Here is a 24120-nt window from a genome sequence, read left to right as displayed (position 1 = left end):
TGCATGCTGCATGTTCTGCAGAAATTGTCCTGTGGGTAAGCACGAGAGGACAGGCAACAAAAGATCAATAACAACTTTGATAGGCTTTATTTAGGCGCATCAATGTTTCTTGCGTAAGTGAACAGATATGAACCTTGAGTAAATTTAACCTGGGGTTGTAGCTTCACAGAAACCAGTGATTGCATTAGGTGCGCCAAAAGTACCACTGTCTGCGTCGCAACAAACGTTTGATGCTGCTGAGAACAAATTTGTGAAATAAATGTGAAACGTGTCCGCTAGCTCCCTTTCAAAAATTGTTTGATTTTTTGGCGTTATTTAATGCCGTAGTATTTAGAGGTACAATTGCTTAAGATTTTATTGATCTCACGCAAAACTGCGTCACTTCAAAATTTAGAGCCACTGAACAAGTCCTTAAAATATGGATCCTTAGCATTATGCAGACATTTTGTAACACAGTTTCTGTTCTTTTAAATGTTACAAAATCACTAGTGTTCTATGTTTTTAGGCCCCAACAATATGACAAGTCCCTTTTTTGTATCATGTTGTATCATAAGCCATGGTTTCCGTACCTTTGATGAGCGTTTAATCGTTTTCCACCTAAAGCAATTATGGTAAGTTTATTTTTCAGTATATGTACGTACATTTCGTAGGAAGTGTCTGAGCTAGTGCAATAGAATACATAGCGCCCCTCAGTAAATTCAATTTTTTTCCGGAAGACCGCTAGAGTTTTGGAATGATATATAGTACACTATGCGACTGACTAGGGCGTGTATAAATCACGTACTTTATAGAATGCTTGTAGAGCATGTAGATCAAACGGTGAATGCTTAGATCCGTAATAATTGTGCCAGATGTTTCGTATTATGTCTGGTTGTCTGTAAAAAATAAATCTAGGCGGTTTTGCAAGTCGGCGCTTATGCGCGTAGGTTGTCTTAAACACGTTTTAGCAGCAGAACGATTTCAAGCAAAAGCTCTAATGTATTGGTTGTGGCGGTGTTTTTGAGTAGATTGATATTGAAGTCTCCACCTATATTAACATCCAGGTTTTCAGAGCTTACGTGGTGGAGTATCTTTTCAAAAAGTCAATAAACATACCAATTTTCCAGTCAGGTGGACGGTAACTCTTAACAAAGGAATATTTCTTGTATGCTAGTGTTAGAACTTCGAGTTCTAGTGTAATACAGAAAAGTCTGTGACAATGCTACAAGTAATTTCGTCAGACACCAACTGAAGCGCAGCACGGCCACGCGATTTATTCTGCTTAAAAAATAGTTTCGTTAGCCTGGCAGTCTTAGCACTTTCTTTTTACAGGAGTGCCACGTCTCAGCTATCATTATCACATGGATTGGGCAGAATATTTCACCGAAAAGTATCGTTAATGCATCACATTCATTTCGAGCGTTCAGCCCATTGCAGTGTATAAACGCTAAATTGCTACCAATGCTATGTTCCGTAATATCTTTAGGGGCTGCCATCATAGAAAAACAATGATTGGACCTATACTGTAGGTTACATTGCGCTAGGTGGCGGGAACGGCACTGCACATCCTTGCCAGATCAGGTTCAAAAGTAATCTGAATGGCTCGTTACTTTTCCGCCTGCCGGGCATTTACTTTTCCACCGAGTGCACATGCGCTGCGTCAGTTCAGTTCTCGGTTCCTTAAAGTCATGCCAAGCAGATTCTCCAGTTGTGGGCAAAGCTTTTTTTGGACATAAAGATGTCGTTTTTTGGCGAGCATTAGTTTAGAGGTGGTGAAACTAACTTTCCTCGCTTTACAATTGCTTTACAACTATTACAATATTCTGCCTTGAACCATCACCTTTACTTGCATTAGTACAATTTTGCCGTGTAGAAACTTTGTGACAAATCTCTGTATCATCAGACTTGATGGATTCCTCAAGATCAGCGCCGACATTCGGAAGCATGTCTACAATGTTTTCATTGGTCTCGTGTAGAATTGCCTTGATGTCCACGTTTGTCTTTCTAGAATATTGCTTTTGAGCGGTAAGATACCTGTTCGCTTGCCGTACGGGGCGTTGCAGCATTTGAGTTCTTGCGCCGTTTTTTTTCTTCGGTGGCTTTGATCGCCATGTGTTACGATTTTACATCAAGACAATACTTCTTGAACTTATCGTACTTTTTACTTACAAATTCAACGCTGTTTTTCAGTTCCTTTATCTCCTTCTGCAATTCCCGCTTCAGGTTATCGAACTCGCTAGCCATAGTCAAGGATAACACAAACGCAGCAAATTAAACAGCATTTTCACAACACCTTCGCAGCAAAGGCAGCGAACAAGAAAAGAAAACAAGTGAGAAAATGCCAATCTGTAGATTAAGTAGAGGAATTAGGCCTCTGCGCTGCTCGCTCGCTGCCTCCGCTGCGAAGCGATGGGGGAAGCTCCTTCGTCGTCCTTTTTAGGGGGTCCTAACTTTAACCTCAAGCCACGTGGTCCGGGGAAGCGCGTCGTAGTGCAGTCGGTGGAACTGCACTTCCGCCTCGTGTTCTTGAAGCCTCGCACCGCTGTCGGCGGCCGCTCAAAGCCTGCCCAGGCATGCCTGTTAATTAGGCAGAGTAATTATGTCTTTGCACTGCTCGCTCGCCGCCTCCACTGCGTCCACTGCCTCCGATGCGCAACAAACAAAAAGGAGAAATGGGGTTCGGTCGGCACCACAATCCCGGGACGCTCGCCGCCGAGTCTGTACATAAAGCAGCCGCGTCGGCGGATTGCCTCGAAATCGCGTCATCCCCGTTTCATATTTGCCGCGCTTTCGAGGCGCTTTTTCAAAGAAAGTGCTACGAGTTGTGCCGCGCCTCCGCCAGATGGCGCCACGGGTCCCGCGACCGAGAGAAGACGCAGTGAAACATCCCCCTCGCGAGGGGCACGATCAAATGGAGAGCATTTCCTGGGGCGCACGACGTTAAGTAGTTTGCGTTACGTTAATGTTGTTGCACTTGTGGCAACTGCTGACGAGAGAGCGCTCGTGAGTAGTAATTTGAATGAGTCAACAATAAAAGGCGCGTTCGTAGCGTCCCATTCTGTGTCGGCTTTGTGGCGCAGTAGGTAGAGCACCATGTACATTGCGTTCCGCTCGCAGGGTCGAGGGATCGAAACCGGGCCCCGGATAGTATTTTAAATGCAGAGAATTTCAGTAACTCACGATGTCACCCGCGTTGACGTGCGTAGTCCGCTCGGCACCCCTCTCTCCTATATAAAAAAAACACTATCCGGGGCCCGGTTTCGATCACTCGACCTTGCGGGCGGAACGCAATGTACAGTCGTGAGCTGAAGTAAACGGACCACGGGAGCGGTGGCCAAAAGTAATCGCTGCGCCGTCTGGTTGCGCGGTGCCTGCTGTCGAGACCGCACACAGCGCAGGCGCGGCCTAGCAGTACAGCACACATGCCGCTATCGCTCGCTGCTTCGCGATTGTCTCACGCTCCGATAAATTGACGCTAGGGGAATCACACCGCGCAGTTAGAGGAACACTGCCGGGCACCGCCCTATCATTGAAAACGATGCGACTCACCTGATAAGTGGCAATGGTGCTACGCTGCCACACATAGCGTGCTGTGGCTGCGTTGGGCTCGTAGCCTTTTTTTATTCAAAAAGCAGGAGGTTTCTTTTTTGTTAAGTGATGAAGTTTCTCAGTTGATATCTGCTGTCTTGTTGTTTGTTCGAGTTCGTGTTTCGTGTTTTTCGTGTTGTTCGTGTTTTTTGAGTTTCGAGTTTCTGCATGAGAGTGACAGAGTTGGGTCCCATAGCTATTTGTGTACACAACAACAATTGACTGTCTTTGTGGCCGCTCAGCGGCCTATAGTATTGGCTAATTGATAGGTCCTCCTCACTCTCGGTTGAGACGTCTCTTTGGGAGGCCGGACTTTTGTAATTAAATAAAGATTATGGCGTGGTGAAGGAAAGGGCTGCCCGCCAGACTTGGGATTTGCCCGACCTCTGATTTTTTATGCCAGTGGTACTCGGCCGGTAGCGTGCCAAATACTCCTTCTGGGCTTGCAAAAGTGGTGAGGGACCCCACGATGAAATATGTTGATACGTGCCCTATTGTCGCACAATTAACCCTTGCAGCCAGTCGCTCATACTCATATCTCTATGCACGCCCATTGAGTGTTGCTTTTCTGCATAATTTAAACGTTGTGCAAAAAGCCAGCTTTAAAATTTGTGCTGTGCGGAGGCGTTATTCTAGCATGTCATCCGGCAAATCCACTTTTTTTAGTTCGTGGCAGGGTAATGAAAAAAAAAGGAAGTGGGGAGTATCGCGGAGGGACCCACGGAGTTCCTCTTCTCCCACGTTCCTCTTTTTGTCTGCGGACCCCCATCTATGAACGACATCCCTGTGCAATGCTTTGTAAAATATTACGTGTAAATAAACTTGGCTGTTTTGAAGTATACCGTCGTTTGTTTGCCGCATGCTGTCGACCATAAGCTAGTAATCTTTTTATCTCCAATCGTCGACTGAAGGACCCTCTTTGGATCAAATCCTTCAATTTTAACTCATGGCACAGAAGTGCGCAAGAACTGCCAATAATGTTTTCAAGTGCAAATAAATCTAATCGAAAAATGTAGTTTGCATGCAGTTCGATAGTCGCTGGGAATTGAAGGCGTGGTTCAATGGTATCTCATATCGCAATATAGTTTTTGAACATAAAATGTCTGTGTCGGTGCCTCGCACTTGAAAAATGGCGAAGCTGGATTATCCCGAGCAATTGCGAAATGGCACATATGCCGCATGCGGCAAACGAAGTTTCATAAAGCAATGCAGTACATACCTAAACACAGCAGTATTTGTCAAAACCTTGCAATGTAAGGTTAGCATGAATAATTTTCCCAGTTCGCTGATAATCTCGGGAGGCTGTGATTTCGCATCTATCCTCAAAACCGACAAAGATGGTGTTGTGTTTTATTTTCTTCGACTGTCCAGTGATTTTTTTCTGCTTCATTTTCTGCTTCAATATATGACGGTGGGGGGGGGGGGAATCGCAAAAAAAAAAAACAAGCTTGAAGCCCGAGATAATCACCAGCGCGCCCACTCTGCCAGCGAAGCCGCGTTGCCGCCGATTGCGCCAGCGCGCCATTTCCACTGAAGGTGCGTGACCCGCAGGCAGTAAAAGGGAAGCGCGACTCCCCTGGCGTCTATTTATCGGAGCGTGAGACAATCGCGAAGCAGCGAGTGATAGCGGCATGTGTGCTGTACTGCTAGGCCGCGCCTGCGCTGTGCGCGGTCTCGACAACAGGCGCCGAGCAACCAGACGGCGCAGCGATTAGTTTTGGCCAGCGCTCCCGTGGTCCGTTTACTTCAGCTCACGGCTGTACATGGTGCTCTACCCACTGCGCCACAAAGCCGACTCAGAATGCGACGCTACGAACGCGCCTTATATCGTTGACTCATTAAAATTACTGCTGTCGAGCGCTCTCTTGTCAGCAGTTGCCACACGTGCAACAACATTAACGTAACGCAAACTACTTAACGTCGTGCGCCCCCGGAATTGCTCTCCATTTGATCGTGCCCCTCGCGAGGGGGATGTTTCACTGCGTCTTCTCTCGGTCGCGGGACCCGTGGCGCGTCTGGCGGAGGCGCGGCACAACTCGTAGCACTTTCTTTGAAAAAGCGCCTCGAAAGCGCGGCAAATATGAAAAAGGGATGACGCGCTTTCGAGGCAATTAGGCAACGCGGCTGCTTTGTGTACAGACTCGGCGGTGAGCGTCCCGAGATTCTGGTGCCGACTGAACCTCATTTCTCCTTTTTGTTTGTAGCACATCGGAGGCAGTGGTCGCAGTGGAGGCAGCGAACGAGCAGTGCAAAGACCTAATTACTCTGCTTAATCAAGAGGCATGCCTGGGCAGGCTTTGAGCAGCCGCCGACAGCGTGCGAGGCTTCAAGAACACGAGGCGGAAGTGCAGTTCCACCGACTGCTCTACGACCCGCTTCCCCGGACCACGTGGCTTGAGGCTGAAGTTACGACCCCCTAAAAAGGACGACGAAAGAGCTTCCGCCATCACTTCGCAGCGGAGGCAGCGAGCGAGCAGCGCAGAGGCCTAATTCCTCTGCTTAATATACAGATTGGCATTTTCTCACTTGTTTCCTTTTCTTGTTCGTTGCCTTTGCTGCGAAGGTGTTGTGAAAATGCTGTTTAATTTGGTGCGTTTGTGTTATCCTTGACTATGGCTAGCGAGTTCGATAACCTCAAGCGGGAATTGCAGAAGGAGATAAAGGAACTGAAAAACAGCGTTGAATTTGCAAGTCAGGAATACGAGAAGTTCAAGAAGTAGTGTCTTGATGTAAAATCGGAACACATGGCGATCAAAGCCACCGAAGAAAAAAACGGCGCAAGAACTCAAATGCTGCAACGCCCTGTACGCCAAGCGAACAGGCATCTTACCGCTCAAAAGCAATATTCTAGAAAGAAAAACGTTATCAAGGCAATTCTACACGAGACCAATGAAAACATTGTAGACATGCTTCCGAATGTCGGGGCTGCTCTTGAGGAATTCATCAAGGCTGATAATATAGAGGTTTGTCACAAGGTTTCTACACGGCAAAATTATACTAACGAAAGTAAAGGTGATGGTTCGGAGCAATATATTGTAATAGTTTTCAGACAACTGATAACACGGGATGCATTCATGTTGAAAGCAAGAAAAATTAGGGTACCCAAATATAAACTAGTGCTCGCCAAAAAACGACATCTGTATGTCCACAAAAAGCTTTGCCCACAACTGGAGAAACTGCTTGGCATGACTTTAAGGAACCGAGTACTGAACTGGCGCAGCCCATGTGCACTCGGGGAAAAGTAAATGCCCGGCAGGCGGAAAAGTAACGCGCCATCCATATTACTTTTGAACCTGACCTGGCAAAGATGTGCAGTGCCGTTCCCACCACCTAGCCCAATGTAACCTACAGTACACGTCCAATTATTGTTTTTCTATGATGGCAGCCCCTAATATTTATTACGGAACATAGCATTGGTAGCAATCTAGCGTTTATACACTGCAATGGGCTGTACGCTCGAAATGAATGTGATGCATTAACGATACTCTTCGGTGAAATATTCTGCCCAATCCATGTGATAATGATAGCTGAGACGTGGCACTGCTGTGAAAGACTGCCAGGCTACCGAAACTATTTTCTAAACAGAATAAATCGCGTGGCCGTGCTGCGCTTCAGTTGGTTTCTGACGAAATTACTTGTAGCATTGTCACAGATGTTTCTGTATTACACTAGAACTCGAAGTTCTAACACTAGCATACAAGAAATATTCGTTTTTTAAGAGTTACCGTCCACCTGACGGGAAAATTGGTGTTTATTGACTTTTTGAAAAGATACTCCGCCAAGTAAGCTCTGAAAACCTGGATGTTATTATAGGTGGAGACTTCAATATCAAACTCAAGAACACCGCCAAAACCAATAAATTGGTGCTTTTGCCTGAAATCGTTCTGCTGCTAAAATTGGTTTAAGACAACCTACGCGCATAAGCGCCGACTTGCAAAGCCTCCTAGATTTATTTTTTACAGACAACCAGACATAATGCGAACAATCTGGCACAATTATTGCGGATCTGAGTCTTCCCCTTTTGATATACATGCTCTACAAGCATTCTATAAAGTCGGTGAGTTATAAACGTCCTAGTCAGTCACATAGTGTGGTATATATCACTTTAAAAACTCTAGCGGTCTTCCGGAAAAAAATGGAATTTACTTAGGGGCGCTATGTATTCTATTGCACTAGCTCAGACACTTCCTACGAAATGTACGTACATATACTGAAATATAAACTTACCATAATTGCTTTAGGTGGAAAACGATTAAACGCTCATAAAATGTACGGAAACCATGGCTTATGATACAACATGATACAGAAAAGGGACTTGTCATATTGTTGGGGCCTAAAAACGTAGAACAGTAGTGATTTTGTAACATTTAAAAGAACAGAAACTGTGTTACAAAATGTCTGCATAATGCTAAGGATCGATATTTTAAGTTGTTGATTAGTGGATTTAAATTTCGAAGTGACATTGTGTGGCGTGAGATCAATAAAGTCTTAAGCAATGGTACCTCTCAATACGACGGCACTAAAAACGCAAAAATATCAAACAATTTTTGAAAGGGAGCTAGCGGACAATTTCCACAATCATTTCACAAATTGGTTGTCAGGAGCATCAAACGTTTGTTGCGACGTAGACAAGATTAGTTTTGGCGCACCTAATGAAATCAGTGGTTTCTCTGAAGCCACAACCCCAGGTGAAATTTACTAAACGTTCATATCCGTTCACTAACGCAAGAGACATTGATGCGTTTCAAATCAAGGCTATCAAAGTTGTTAATGATCTTTTGTTGCCGGTCCTCTCGCACATCTTCAAGGTTTGCTCACCCACAGGACAGTTTTTGCAGAATATGCAGCATGCAAAAGTCTGTGTTCTGTTTAAGTCCGGAGACAAGAGCGTACTTTCAAATTATCGGGCTAGCTGTATACTTCCTCTAATATCTAAGGGACGAGAAAAATCACATGCAGAAGAATAACGTCTGTTTGCGAAAAAGTCTCCTTTATATCCCCACACAAAAATAATTTATACTAAAGGAATTTCAAAACAAAAATATGACGTTGCATTTGTTTATAAAAAGGCTTCGATGGTATAAATAACGAAACTCCATTTTGTAAAATTAATCATTACAGTTTCTCAGGTGTCCAAATAGGTGTCATTAAATCGTAATTAAATTATCGAAACCAGTGCTTTTTTTATATAGTAGGGAGGGGTGCGGTGCGGACTACGGACGTCAACGCGGGTGACATCGTGAGTTACTGAAACGCTCTGCATTTAAAAGTATGTACTGGTTTGTGCAGCAGAAGTGTTTAGCACGGTATTTCCGCGTCCGATGTCCTTAGGTTGTCGCGATCAGTTCCGTGAGATATTCCGGTGATTAGAAGCCGTCGGATAGTCTTGACTAGGAGTGGCGGACGGGACCAAATAGCGGGCGGTTTTGAAGTCCCGAGGTAAAAGAGGCTAAATCCGTGGCCTAGTGTAGCCGAAATGGCGATGCTGAGTCAAGTGGCGCCCCTCGACCAGGCCCTTACGTGCACATCGGCGTTCCGCTGCCGGTTGGAGTAGGCTTAAATCCTTGACGTGTAATTGTTCAAAGTGGTTTTGGGCGCACCATCATTCCGCAGGTTGGCAGTTCGTCCATGGTATGACACCCGAATGCCGGAGCACCGACGAGTTCTTGGACGAATCCGGAGCTTCCGTTGACCTGTAACATGCCACGGGCGTTGGGAAAGACGCCACTGATGGCTTGGGGATGTGCATTGAATATGCTCCAACGACCAAACCCCCTTTGGCGACTGGTGCCTGGGACGTCCGTAGTGTATTTGGCGACGCCGAAATACGCCAAGTCCCTCCATTGGTTGCGAAATAAGGAGTTTCCAATGTGGACGTGTGCCGCTGGCGTGTCAGACTTTGTCTGGTCGGGAGATTGTGTGGCTGCGGTATGGTCAACCAAGCCGCCCGCGATAGCCTGGTCTCGTGGTGTTGGGTTATTGGGTGTGCTGTCGACGCGCTCTTGTCCATAAATTTCTTGGCGTTTCTGGTATCCGGAGGGACGGGATGTTGTCGTGACGGGTGGCATTTTTACTCCCTTGAAAATGGAGGCGCAGTGTTGACTGCAGCAAGACAGGATACGTGAGCTCATCGTGGTTGGCGTGGGGTGCAATGCCGTGCGTCTCGGGTGAGTCATGCTGCAACTGCAGTGGAGCAGGACAGTGTGTAAACTTTGTGGGCCCATGACAAGCGATGGTGGTGTAGCCGGCGATGAGGTTGGTAGAAAACCGCAAATTTCCTTACCAGATCCCTCGCATGAGGCGGTAGAAACGGCCGAGAGGGGCTGTGGCTTGTGGGCGTCGCACTGTCATTGGCGGCAAGTCATATCAATGAATGTGCGGCTGCCACCATGGAGATGGTGTCTAGGGGGCGACACTAGGGGTCGCGGACGAATGCGATGGCGCACAGGGTATGATGGGCGACTGCGGAGGGTGCGCTGAGCATGCATCTATTTCTGCTGCTGCGGGCCGTGAGCGGTTATCGCTGAAGCCGTAGTGCGAAGATGCAGCGGAGCACGAGCGGATGCATTTCCTAGAAGAAGGAGTGCTTCAAAAGCTGTAAGCTCCCGTGGTTGAGCCAGAGGGCAGCCTCGAAGTTGAAGAACCAACCTCTTAGGTAGCATGGGTCGAGCACCGGTATTTGCGGGGCCCCCCGTCGCCATGTCGGTGTGCCACTGTCCGGGTAACAGGCGCGGAACTCCCGGTGTCACCACATGTAGGGAGCAGACTAGGTTGATGTGGCAGATGCGGCGTCCCACATTTATTTGGAGAGCGTATGCTCGGTCAAAAGTGGGAGCGGCGAAGACCGGCTACCGCCCAGGTGCGCATTAGCGTTCGGACACTTGTCGGCTGGCACACCTGGTGCTGGCACGGCACCGCTGATGATGATTTTGGCGCTGTGGATTACGATGGCGATGGTGGCACCACCATACCAAAAGCTATTGGGACAATGATCGATTTCATTTCAAGGTTTGTGCAGGTGTAACCGTAGTTCAAGTAGATGCATAAAAAACCAAAAACTACCGACTTCAGTTAAATGTTCTTTTCGGGGCTGTCACTCGAACGTTAAGGTACACTTGGTCATGGCAGGACCCTAAGTACTGCAAGTGATATAAATGGCTATATTTAAAACAAATTTCATAAAGTAGGCTAAGTGTCTTACGAATTGCTTTTTTTAATCTGTCTTCCACTATATTACAGCTTCAGAATGGGGACCATTTTGAGATGTTCAGAACGCACTCTAATATATTTGCAGATGAATATTTCAATTATATTGACCAAGCTGAACTTTTTACAGGTGCTAGACGATGTGTGTGTGTTGATTTTTATTGAAGCACAAGATTTCGCAGGACCCCGTACCAAGTGTGTACACACTTATTGCGTATGTGAGCTTATAATACCCAAATTTGTTTCTCTATTTAGGCTACCACAAATATTCTAAAGCTGCCCAGGATAATAAAGGGCCCAGAACAAGCTGCAGGGCAAAATGGCAGTACACGTAATTATTCCTGAACGCGATTTATGGGGCCCACCAGAATGTCTAACATACTTGGGGAGAAAAGTTAAGGAACTCGCCTTTATAGCAAAGAACACAGAGAGGTTTTCATTATAATTGCTTACCAACCAAATATCCCAGCACACTTGTAAAGTGTAGTTGCATAACCGCCGGCTTCATGGTTGCTGTTAAACCCCTAGAAGACAAAGAGTATTTGAACTACGCTATTTCGAACCCAGCAAGAACAAGGTTGCCTTGATATAAGCCAGAGACTCCTTTGAACGTATAATTGCCAAGTGACATTAACATTGAAAGGCCGTCTACGAAAATTGATCGTGCTCGTAACATAGTTAATTCCGAGAAAGATGCTTCCCGTCACGCCTAATGTTTTCCGAAAGAAAAACAAGAAGGCAAACGACACGCAGCACTTCTATTTTTACGACTAATTCCTATTCACCAGATGACATTTATAACAGATTTACCATTTCTTATAATGTGGCCTAACTTTGCCGTTACCCTACGAAATCTACCTTCTGTTCACAGTTTTGGGAGGACAGAACTTTTAGGCATCAGTTTGTTTAGCGGCGTATCTGTGGGTCGTACAGCCAGTAAAATATCAGGAGCCTTTTCAAGTGATTCGAGTGAATATTTCTCAAGTTTAAGTGCTACGCACGGACAAACTAGTACCTTGTTTGCAATAAGCGCTTGCAAGATGTCTATGCTGCATCCACTTACCCAGTCTGTGTGGTAAATGTTTGTATTATTGGTCACCTATTTTTTAAGGCACCATTTCACTAAACCCATGAAAGGATTGCAACGTGCACGTATTTGTTAAAAGACAACCTTCTTCTCAATAATATCCGGTATTCTGTTCCCCCAAGGAATCGCCGGGACATTTTTATTACGTTGTATTTCCCACAAAGCGTAATTATTAGTAATAAAAAGGTATATTATTGGTAAAAACTATGCGTTTAAAAGCCATTCAAGATAGTGCATAAAGCGTTAAACACGTAAAACACCGTCAAACACCTCATTCCAAAGTTCTTTCTGCTGTGCGATTACCTACTAACCAATATATTAAAGTTGTTGGTACCGCTTTGATAGCTGATACAAGGATAAACATTTTTTAGAACTATTACACTAATGTTGTAATACTTGCAAAGGTTTGTAGAGAAGTGGAAAATAAACTCTCATGTTTCTGCACCATTTATTAAAGAGCGAGGCCCATTCTGAGAATCGTTTTTAATGCACAATAATCTCCTGTGCTTTATTACAATCGGAAACGTATGTGCACAAGCTGGTCGGGTAACTATTTATAATAAAATACTTTTCGTTTAAAGGATACCGCCATACACTTAGCAATAAAAAAATCTTCTGAAACTGGTTACAAAATTGTACTTTATAATTTGATTCATGATATGCCAGCAGTTGCTTTTTTTGACGTTAATGTAGTCACTCTGCAATTTAAAACCATAGGGTGCCTGCGTTACTGTGGAGCTAGTCTGCGAAAAGAGGCTTCAGGGGTGCCAAAAAGGCTCTTTTAATTGTCGCACTGGTTTGTTGTTTCATTGCGAGCTTTCTCTTTGGGATTTGAACAACGATTGAAGTCACTTTCGGAGAAGGGTAGACCCACCTGTAGCGGACGTTGTGGCGCACTCTTACAGTAGTTTACGGTTAGAGCGCTTCCACACATTTATCAACCATCTATAGAAAAGCATGGTAATGTTTGTAGAATGCATACGTAGGCCTTTTATATCGTTATGCTCAATATTTCGTAGCTTCGTGGTGATCTTTGTGAGATAAGCGTCACATTTCCTGTGTTGCGAATGTACACGCACATGTCAGTGATTCCTTCCTGTTTGCCTACGAAGAGCACATGGATTGACCGCCAACTTATCAAGTCGTTAATAGGGCCCTTATTTCAATTAAGGACCCCTCCTGTCGTGTAGTGTTCTGAAGAAAAAATTTGTCGTTTTAATAAAAGCTTTGTTTCTGTTAGCAGAATGGTTTTTTTTTTGTTGTAAAATATCCGTTCTCAATATAATGGTCAAACTACCTCAGACGCAGTAATGAAAAAATGGCATTTACCAGATCATTTCGCGGAATCGCAAATTCTTCAGAAAACAATCTGCAATGTCTTTTCCGCGTGTACTTTCTGGTAAAAGTTCCATGTAGTCTGGACATCACACAAGATTGAATGGACGGTTTAAAAGCAAAACTTCACCTACATGAGGTTTTCATTGGAACCTTTCTTGAAGGACTATATTTTCCCGATTTACTTGGAAAACGCCACAAACGAAAAGGAAAGCCTCATGCAAACTGAACACCTGAAGCGTAGTTGCGCTTGCAATTATTTTTATTCTCTTTGTCCAACAAAAATACTGTGTACAAATAGTGCCTAAAAACCCTGGCATTGCACAACTACGCCGCATTCGCTCCAGTCCGTATAGTAAGGTGCTCGTACTCACATTACAAATGTAATATATGTACATCCCCCGACAGATATGCAGCGTAAATGGAAACAAAATATCTGTGACATGGGGTTGAACTGTAAATTGCGAAGATGGACATAACTCTGATGGGTGGCGCAAAATAGCTTTGTGTCTTTAAAACTTGTTGTAAACGGAATGGCTGACAGTCTAGATTGACAAGCTAAATTCCGTGTCTGAAATTGTTCCATAGATGTTAGCGTCCCTCTCACTACACAAAAAAAACCGACTAAACCCTGACGACAACGTTGTATGTCTTAAAAATAGGCTTTCCTTGAGAATAATCAATACTCAGCCACCAAGAAAAGAATAAAGGTCATCTTCAAGAAATGACGTTCATCCGGCTAAAGTTTAACGACCGCACAAAAGACAAAGGTCTTCTGCCATAAAACCTCCTTGGCTTCGAACTAGAGATGTAGTGAGAGCAGGGCACCAATGTTCCATACGTTGAGAGTGCGGTGATTTATTTATAGGCCAGCTTGCGTTTGGCGGGCCGTACCAAGTACTACTCGCTAGTAGCTTGCTGTACTAGATAAGGGAGCCAATTAAGCCATTCGTTTAGGAAACGCCGATGCTAAATGAAATGTTTTCTGCACCGCCAAAAAAGGATTTCTCATGGTTTTGGACTACTGATGATACACGAACACGCAAACCCCTCTTAAAATGGAGGTCCGTTTAAAAGAAATGATTTAGGCGGTAGATTATGTCAATTTCCGAGTCACTGAGTCACTTTTAGGTTCCTCTGATTATATCGGGTTACCGGGAATTGGTGGTACATGAGGCGGAACATCGCGAATTTGTTCCCGTAGGTAATTATCATGAGCTAGACTTGCTAGTAGCAACAACGAAACGCTGGACAGGTGTATCCAAATACAAAATTATGTAAGAAGTGTTTACAGTAGCGGGTTAGACAAAGAGATTGAGATGGGGTCATTCGCAACGGGGCACTGGTTTAAGATACTAACTACAAGTGGCTAGACACGGCTGAAAGTTGAAAACCGAAACCTTTGGGCAAAAGCAGAATTCGGAGTGTGATTAAAAGTTTTAAAACTTTAAGACAACCCTTCACCCAAAATATATGTTACTTAGCATGTAGAGGTAATGAGAAGCGTTCATATAACAGGAATACACAAAAACAACACCTATCATGCAGCAACAAAAACCACGCATACAACCAAGCACGATCAACAAGCTCTGTATTACAATCGAAATTCTGCTAAGAGCTATAGGCCCCAAACTATGTAGCGAGTGTCATCCTAGCGCGAAATTACCTCGTCGACATCCGACCGTTCTTCCACCTCCAGCACTCCCGCTCATCTTCCCCTCGGGGCCGCTTGCTGTCGCCAATGGGCGCCGCCCTCCCAACAAACAGGATAAACACTAGCGGACACAGTTCTGGAGGCAAAAACGGCGTCAACCTCGAAGTGTCCGAGTTCTTTTTTTTTCACGAAAATTTTATCATCATAGTGGTAGAAAGTGTCGCCGCTCGTGCACTCAATAATACTGCCGCTGCTGTTTCTGTAATTTATGCCGACCTTTGCCGTGCTATTCGAAATGTTATGAAGCCAGTTTCCGGACTTTTATTGAGAGCCACCGATGCGCAACCCATTCGGCCACTAGCGTCTTGCACAGATCATGTCGTTATACAGAAGAGAGTCTACACCGGTTAATTCGTCGTGTTGCCATCTGGCTCCAGTGAGATGATTCTGGGCTGGGTCTTTCTATCGCAGCATGACGCTGTCGCTCGCTCGCTCCCACGGAAGTTCGGTTTTTATCGCTTCCAGAAGTTTCTCACATTGTTCCCGGAAGAAAGTTAGTCGTCGCTGAAGAAATAGACCTTGTACAACGCTCCTCCCATGTTGTTTCCCTGTTTTTTGCATCTATCCCTGATGTACCTGTCCACTTTGCAACGTCTGACGTCTTTCTGAAACGCAATTGTCAACCGCCACTTCCTGTCATTCTAACTGGCCGCGATGGTGCCAGTGCCGTTGTGGTCATGAATGCATCGACGATACCATGCCTCGTCCAGCACAATAAATCACTCGGTTTGTCGAGTTTGTCGATCCTCGTCTCGTCACAAAAGTATTGAATGATTTATCCCGCTTTCAGGACGAGTGACGTATTGCTTGGTAATGCGAGCCAACCGTATGGTCGCCAAATGCTTTCGGGAACTTCTTTTACAGTAATCTAGATACGACCCCTTACAGAGCCTACGAGACGTCTTCACCGGCTCCAATCTTCTTTCTACTGCACACAATGAACGCTGGGGCAGACGAGTGTTGTCACACACTCGTTTGACACTGGCGCACGTGCTCGTCTTCGCCAAGGACCGTACCGTGTTTCTCCGGAGGAGGATCACACCACTGACGCCCAGATATCTGACATGCTTCAGCGAGGGGTAATTCTCCCAGCACAGCGCCCGTGGTCGTCACTCATGGTCCTTGTAAGAAAGAAGAATGGATCCATCCGATTTTGCGTTCAGTATCGCCATTTGAATTCCATACAACCTAAGTACGTCTATCCTCTCCCCCGCACCGGTGTTGCCCTTGACTGCGTACTGGTAGCTGAATTTTTCTCATTTCCTGATTTGCGTTCCGATTATTGGCAGGTTTAATGGCAGTCTGACTGGGAAAAATACAGCGTTCCTTACACGGAAGGCCTTTATGAATTTAATGTCATGCCGTTCGGGCTTTGCAACGCCCCTGGAACATTCGAACACATGATGGACAGTATTTTGACAGCATGATGGACAGGAAAGTGAACACATGTGTTTGCTATAATAATAATGTCGTCGTTTTCTCTCCAAATTTCCAGGCACGCGAAGCTATTATCACTCCCAGGTAGGCAATGATATCTTGAGAACAGTCACCGGATACCTATATCTGGGGAAAATCGTAGCTGCTGATCGAAACCATGAACGGGATATTACCCGCAGAATAAGGATTGGCTGGGCTGCATTTGGTAAGAACTCTAATGTCCTCACTGGTAAGCTCCCCTGTCACTCAAAAAACTTGTATTCAATCAATTCGTCCTCCCAGTAACGACATATCGATCAGAAACTTGGGGTCTCATCAAACGACTTGAAACTATACTTAGGTCGGCACAACGGGTCATGGAACGCAGATGGCTAAGGCCACGTTGAGGGATAGCAAAAACAGCCGCATGAATTAGGGAACAGAGTAAGGGGGAGGGCATTCTAGTTCAAAGTAAGTGAAGGAAATGGGCTTGAGCTGGTCACGTAATGCGAATGAGGGACAACAACATGGAATCAGCTGGCACTCCATAGGCTTGGGTGGAAGTCTTTGGAAGAGAATTTCGCCCTGCAGTGGCCAGAAACAGGCCCACAATGATGATGATGAAGATGATGATGCTAAAGGAGATTGTTGTTGAAAATAATGGAAAACATTGCTATAGAGAATTAAGTTCATAAATGGGCAAAACACTTTCCTGACAGATCCAGAATTCCGACTTATAAATAACAAGGAGAAGAGGAGGGCTGAAGATATATTCAGATGAAAGAAACCTAAGTTTTTAAAAGTTTTATTGATTGCAAACGACGCCGACCTAACCTATAGATAATGTATGAATATCGGAGCTCGCATCATAAAGCGTTTTAAAACTGCATTTGGGTATTGTGCCCCTCAGGTGTTCAAGGGAATGGCCAGGAGTGTTTGCATGGCTTGATATCGGCAAGGGCGGGAGGTTTTTGCATAAGGGTGGGTAATAATAAACCTCAAACTGAAGGGTGTTTTTGTCTGGCCTAAGTATAATTTGGTGCAGTGGGTGCCTTTCAGCAGGTATAGAACGTTCTTGAAGCCACAGTCAAAGTAATGATTTGCATTAACATAGTACTCTTAATCTGTGCTTTGCGCGTGCTGTGTGGTTACCTACGCAAGTAAAGCCTCCGCAATATCCCAAATTAAAGTGTGTAAATTTTATCGGTATCATATTTCTAGCAAGGTCTACGTGCGCAACGACAATGTTAACGCAAATAGTAATGGCTGTCCCCAACTCTGCCACGCAAATGAGAATCGCACCCTAAACACTTTAAATATAAGAACTACTCACCTGCCACCAGCTCAGGTTTGCGGCGGTAGTGTTTACTGTCCAAAATCTGGCAACGCAAACCTACATTTCAGCCCCGTCTTTCAACTCTCCCGAGCCTATTCCTCATCTTCGTGTGCACGCCCATTGCAGGGAAAGGACCACTTCCTTACATCTCCAATTATACCGGTCCTGTGCTAACTGTGACCAGTTTGTCTCGTAAACTTCTTGATGTCATCTGCCTACCGAACTTTTTGCCGCCCCCCCCGCCACGCTTGCCTTCCCTAGGGTTCCCCTCGGTTGCCCATTATGACCAAAGGCTACCTAACCTTCGCATTACCGGCCCTTTTTTCGTATTTTCTGCTAATATGACTTTACGCATGTGTTCTTGTGACCAACTCCGCTGTCTTATTGTCTCTAAAAAAGTGATAATTTTCGTTCTATTGCTCCCTGAGTTGTACTCCGTTTAAGATGAGCCATTTCAGTTGACCCAAATCTACTAATGTAAAAAACATCTTAGTGAAAATATGATGAATTACTCAATTATTAGCCTTTCAACTGCTGAGATGAGCGCCAAGTCAAAAGGTCTGAAATTTTGTCAGCAACTGGTGGGTTGGGTGAATTTCGATTTCTTAAGGATATCGATCACCTTGCCAGAAATTTTACACGAGAGTGCTTCCAAGACCGTCAGGTAGACGACGAAGCTCGTAACGAATTTCGTAACAACAATCACTGCGTCCCTTCTACGCAGGGCGATAATTGATTCGACATGTGCATTAAATGAGTTCACTGCCATGTATGAGCAGCACACCAAGGGCAATCCTCTTTCCGCCACAGCATTACCGGCAGGAAAGGAAAGTCCTCGAGGAACTCCCAAGATACCCGAAATAGTTATCAGACCTGCCAATAAATAAGGCCACATTGCAATCCTCAACAAAAGCAATTATGTCTATCAACCTGCTACAATGTTCCCCCTCGCAATCCACTTATGATTATACGCTAATCGTGGATGATAACCTCGCTGAGGTCATTGAAAATAATAAACACAACTGCTGCTCGTCTCTTATTCAGTTCAGCTGAGGAGCCCGTAGAGTATACCTTCTACCTAATATTCATGAAGATAACCCTCATCACCCCATTTTTTCTGGCATTGCAACTGTCACCGAAGACTTCTCTCGCTATGTCGATATTATACCTACGTGTTAAGCTCAATGTTGTATCACTATGCATTACCATTCCGCAGAAGATGGTATAGCCATTGTAGTATGTGCATATAAACAGTTGGCGTGTGACAATGGTATCGATTCTGTTGCCCTTAAAATTTCTCTTGATATTTTCCTTGAACTTAGCAAGTTTGAGTTTGACGGTATCAATTTCGTGCATTTCAGTTGAACATCAATGGAAATTAGAATCATGGCAAACTACGGCAAACTTCTATGGGACGCCCTTCATCACTTACCAGTTTCAATTTGAGCGGCTTATTTTCGAGATGTCATCAGCGACGAACATATACCCTCTACTCAGGCTTTCCCCACATGACCTTGCGTCTTTCTGATGTAGCAAATGCTTTCTTCTCCTCCTCCTGGTTAAACCCGATATTTGAAGCAAGTATGAAAGTAAATATATATAGATGATATATACATGCATGGGAACACAATGAAACTGAACTTCTTAACTTATTTGAGGCTTCTAAGCTAGTGTATCCAGTTTTTGGATGTCACAGTCCCAATTTCGCTCTGGAGGCTTCCGCCTAAATCTCGGTGGGAAACTGATAGATTCTCGCAAGAATTTGCCCTTCCCCAGCAGCAATGCGAGGCTTCAGAAGAAGTGCAAATACCTTATAGCCAAGGTCACCGTTTTAGGGTAATCTGCACTAGCCAAGCTGATTTATATTCCAATTGGTGTGGACCTAAACCACACTCTTGAAACAAAACTACCCACAGCAGGTAATTGCTGAAGCGATTACCCTGGCTAACCAACTGAACCTCTTCGAAGTTTTCTGTAATGGAGCTCTAATCTCTAACCCAGACAAAAACCTGGCTTTTACCCCTTTCGACTCCCCGTAGAAATTTGCACCCGTATTCGGAAAACATCCCAATATCCTTATTCAAAGTGAACAGCTAAAACAATATTTCCAAAGCCCCCAAACCGTATATATGGACAAAGCATAAATATGGGCACCTTTCTAACTAAATACAGCATCAGCACCGCAAACTAGTGGTTGCATGCCCTGTAACAAACCACCATGCAATGTATGCCCGCCCCGTTAGCATAACGTCAGACTATAATGCTAATTTACAGGGGCACTTTACTGTGACTCCTCCAACGTCATATACCTGCTCGAATGCATTCTATGCACACTACTCATCCGTTGCCAGTGTTATTAACCGCTCTCGTGCAAAAACCTGACTCACTTGACTCTATCAAATGATGTGAACACTCTTTCCAATAGTTTTCAAGAGATTAAGGCGGCTATTCCGAAATCTGGTTTTGAAACCTATCAGCAGAATGATTTACAAGAGCCCCAATAGCGTTTGAATATGATTAAGGATTCCTGAACACTGTAACCAACCACCAAAAAGTTGAATAGATCTAGAAGCAGCTGTGAATCCGCTTCGATTTTCGAGTAAAATAACGTGCCTACTTATTTCGAGGATTTGTTGCAAACACCCTTTCTCTGTAATAAATAAATCGTTGCCAAAGGATGCTTCTCGACATGCGTGAGAAGTAGGCAATTTGTTCGCTGACGGGTATGTATGAGTGTTTGTCTTCCTTTACTGATTTTTTTTTCTGTGCACGTTTGGTGCATTTACAAGTCATTCATTGTTTAAAGCCTTGGGAGTCTCGATTGTGTAAAATATTGAACTGCCAGTTCTCAGTATCGGTATTTCGAACGAACGTATTCGGCACTTAATATCTGCGATTGTGGTGGCCCGGGTTATTCTGCGAACTTTTCCTATTTTCCACCCTGTATGTAAATTGTCGAATTCAGTATCCTGTGGGGTGCTGGTATGAATATCATTTTATGTCACGCCTCTCAGATGCGCCTACGAAACCACATCCAAAAGACACTATTGTGGGCGCTTTGATTTGTTGGATACAAGCTACATCTGATAGTTCACGCTGTGCAAAGAACACGCCTTCTGCTCTTGTTTCTTAATCGTTGAGCGACAAGGCTTGCCAATCGCCTCTTTTTTCTTGTTATATTGGCAAAGTGGAACCATATCGTTGAATAGGTATAATTTGAGTAATGTGAGCTGTACCACGTGGTGTTCATTCACCTGGTATCTTTGTCTCGAACCTGGTATTATGACAATTTTTGCCATTCCGCCAATGTGAGTGCATTTGTTTTATACCACTTCTCATTTCACTAAAACTACTGTAGTTTTTTTTGTCATTCCATAATTGACGTAAGTGCTTAAAATAAAAATAACTTACTTTATACTGTACTTGCTCGGTTGAAGGCTGTCAGCTACCTTAATATGATGTTTGATACTCATTTATTTACAAGAAAGTGTGGTGTGTTTGTGGTGTTTTATGTCAATTTTAAGAGCTTGTGTCCCCATCGCATCAAAGCAGTTTGTGCGCTTAGAAAATGTACGTTTTCTGCCTAATCATTTCGTTATCTCCTCCTGAAACTTAAAAAAAGATATAATTTTGGTGGTTACAGTTAAAAGTATTATCTTTTGACTAAAACCATAATTTTTTGTTTTTTGCCTTACTAATTTGTATGTTTCGCCAGACGTAAATATTCGTCCATGATTACTGGTATTCTCATAATTGTTTATTGGCGTGCTCGTGTCACTATCCACCTCCAACGATGCCTAGAGACGCAACTTTTTGAGGTACTTAAGTATATTCAATAAACCTCTTCGCATAAAACTCCGAAGCAATAAACAAACTCCAACGACTTCTGCTTAAAACTGGTGAAGAATTTGTGTTTCTTATATACACATATGTGCTCTGTGTGTTCTGGCGAGGAGTTGTGGGATATCACGATTTGTTGACACAATTTGATTTTAAGCGTACAATATTTTTTTGAGGTCTTACGTTTACTTAATCCGCATTCAGATAATGATATTGATTATAAAGTTATTGATAATGATAATGATAACGCCAGTCTTCAATTGTTTTTGTTAAATAACTTCAACGTTTGTTGCTGCTGAGTGTGCCGAAATGTATTATATTCTCCAGCCTCTGCTAAAACCACCGGACTTAATTCGCCAACGAATCTTCATAATTAAAAGCTACCAGAGTACGAGCACCACGCACTGATTTTCGCCTTTCATTAGCTTTCAAGGGAACGTAGCCCGCAGGTTTGGATGAACCACCATGACGTCTTGTTCCCCTTTATTTCTTGCTCTGATCTACACACGGATGTGCCATGAAAAAATTCGCGTTTTTGGAAGCATACATTACTCTTCAGACGTGGCCCGTGTCATTTAGCGGTGTCGTTATGAAGCATGCCCACAAGTTAGGGAGCGTTGTTAGGGGTGCTCGGTCGTACATCTTGCAGGGCATAATGACCACTGTGGGGTCATTTAATTGCTTTTTCTTGGATGGACCTAGTTAACACCACTGCCGCAGAAACACGGTGGGATAATGTAGTGGAGAAGGGGTACCGATGTCCACTTCTTGGAGGTTGGGTGGAACCGATCCCGGCTCTACAACGGAACGTCAGGTTCCTCCTTTCCTTCAATTATTCAAGGACGGCCTTTAAAGGGCTGGAGTGCGTCCTATGGGCCAATGTGCGATGGCAGATCGCTGTACCCTTGCAAGGTGTGAAGTCGATGATCGGCGAGAGACTGAATAGCTCTTTCCCGGAGCCCTGTAAAAGCAGGGCTGCTCCCCAGGAGATGCTTAGTCGTACTTCTTAAAGGGCATGATGGGCACTGTGGGGTAATTTTTGAGCGCGAGTTAATCAGATGCAACCGTGCTGGACAAAGTTGGCGAGTCTGGGCTCGATGAAGTAGTATCGCCTCTACCATGCGGATGTATAGCGGTATAGTTCCTCAATGTTAGCCAAGTGCCGAATAACGCTGCGGCGCTATCGTTGTGCATGATGTCATTTCTCTGCCCCATTCATATCTAGTGATGGCAAGAGTGAAACGTAGGCAGGGTCCCAAGAAGTAGAAACAACCACACATCCAGGCAAAGGTGCGGCAATCGCTGCCAGGGGCTCGCTGCCGGGTGTGCCTTTTCGTTTCCAATCATTCCTTCATATGCAAGAATCCATTTTATGACAAATTTGCAGCATCTTCTCGCACAAGCGGACTTATTTCCTAATAGTGCGAAAAAGGGCGTAGTCTGCTCCACCTGAACTCTACATAATGTGGGCTGCTTGTGAGTCCGTGGAAGCATTGAAGGCGCAGTGTGATTCTCGTGTTCATCCTATACGAGTGATGGCTAGCCGTATGGCCTTGAGCTCGTGGTGAATGATAGTGTGCTCGTCGGAAAGCCGCTGAAAAATTGTGCTGTCGGAATCAAAACTGTGGTAACTTATTGTGACGCTTTGTTAATACTGAGCGATATGAGTGTAAAGTTAAATTATTTCTTCAAAGGATAGCTTGAATGAGCGCTTTCGGTGAGCTGTAGCTTCAGATTTTCACCTTTTTTATTTGCTGAACTCATGCTGGCTTGCCATAATGGCTTGCCATCTAGTAAGTCGATAGGTTCAAATGTGTGGAGGATCGAGAGCAGCTCTGAATTGTCTACGTCGCAACAAATTCCCACGGTATATGACGACCCGTGGGCAGTTGTGGTGAGATGAAGGCGTTGGGCATGAGAGAGCATGATATTGATTTTTCTTCGCGTGTTAAGATTTTCTACCGGGCAGTAGTACAATAAACAAGTTACCTAGCCCATCGTTTGGCAAATAATTTGCTCATTCTGAAGGGGTTCAGCCTCATTAGGTGGGGCATAATAATATCTGTAGAATACTTTGGGTGATATAACCGTTAGGGCTACGTGACAAAAACCAAACCTCCTGGATTTCCCATCAAAGTGCGGAGAGGCGACGTATAAGATGCCAGACCTAAAGGCAACTGTGCACCATTTAAAGTGAGCGTTCACCTCGTCCATTCTCATTCATTCGCATGCAAAGTACACTAATTGTTGGTTTCCGGCAAATGAAGGAGTCTCCTAACCGAGGGAAATAAAGTTGCCGCCGGAGTCAGCTCCTAGTCTTGGACCGGTCATTTGGCGAGTACTCGGGTTTTTTCTTTCGGGGAGGTTTTCATGCCGCACTTCTGGGTGTGTTTATAGGAGACATTAGGACCTGTCTCCGGAACCCTTTCTTGCTCACCAGGCGACCCCGAAGTAGCCCACAGTGTTATCTCTTCTGCGTACACGACACATTACAACGCCTTGAGCTCCTTGTACACCGCCTTGAGGGATGCCGATTCGTGTCCTTGGCAGTAACCCTGGTTATCTCTGCCTATTTCTGACAAAATCCAGTCCTCAAGAAAGGCATTCACAAAGCTATAG

Source organism: Haemaphysalis longicornis, unplaced genomic scaffold (genome assembly GCF_048455015.1).
Source record: "Haemaphysalis longicornis isolate Haplotype H1 unplaced genomic scaffold, Haemaphysalis longicornis Haplotype H1 scaffold_8, whole genome shotgun sequence".
Taxonomy (NCBI): domain Eukaryota; kingdom Metazoa; phylum Arthropoda; class Arachnida; order Ixodida; family Ixodidae; genus Haemaphysalis; species Haemaphysalis longicornis.
This window is presented reverse-complemented; position numbering follows the sequence as displayed.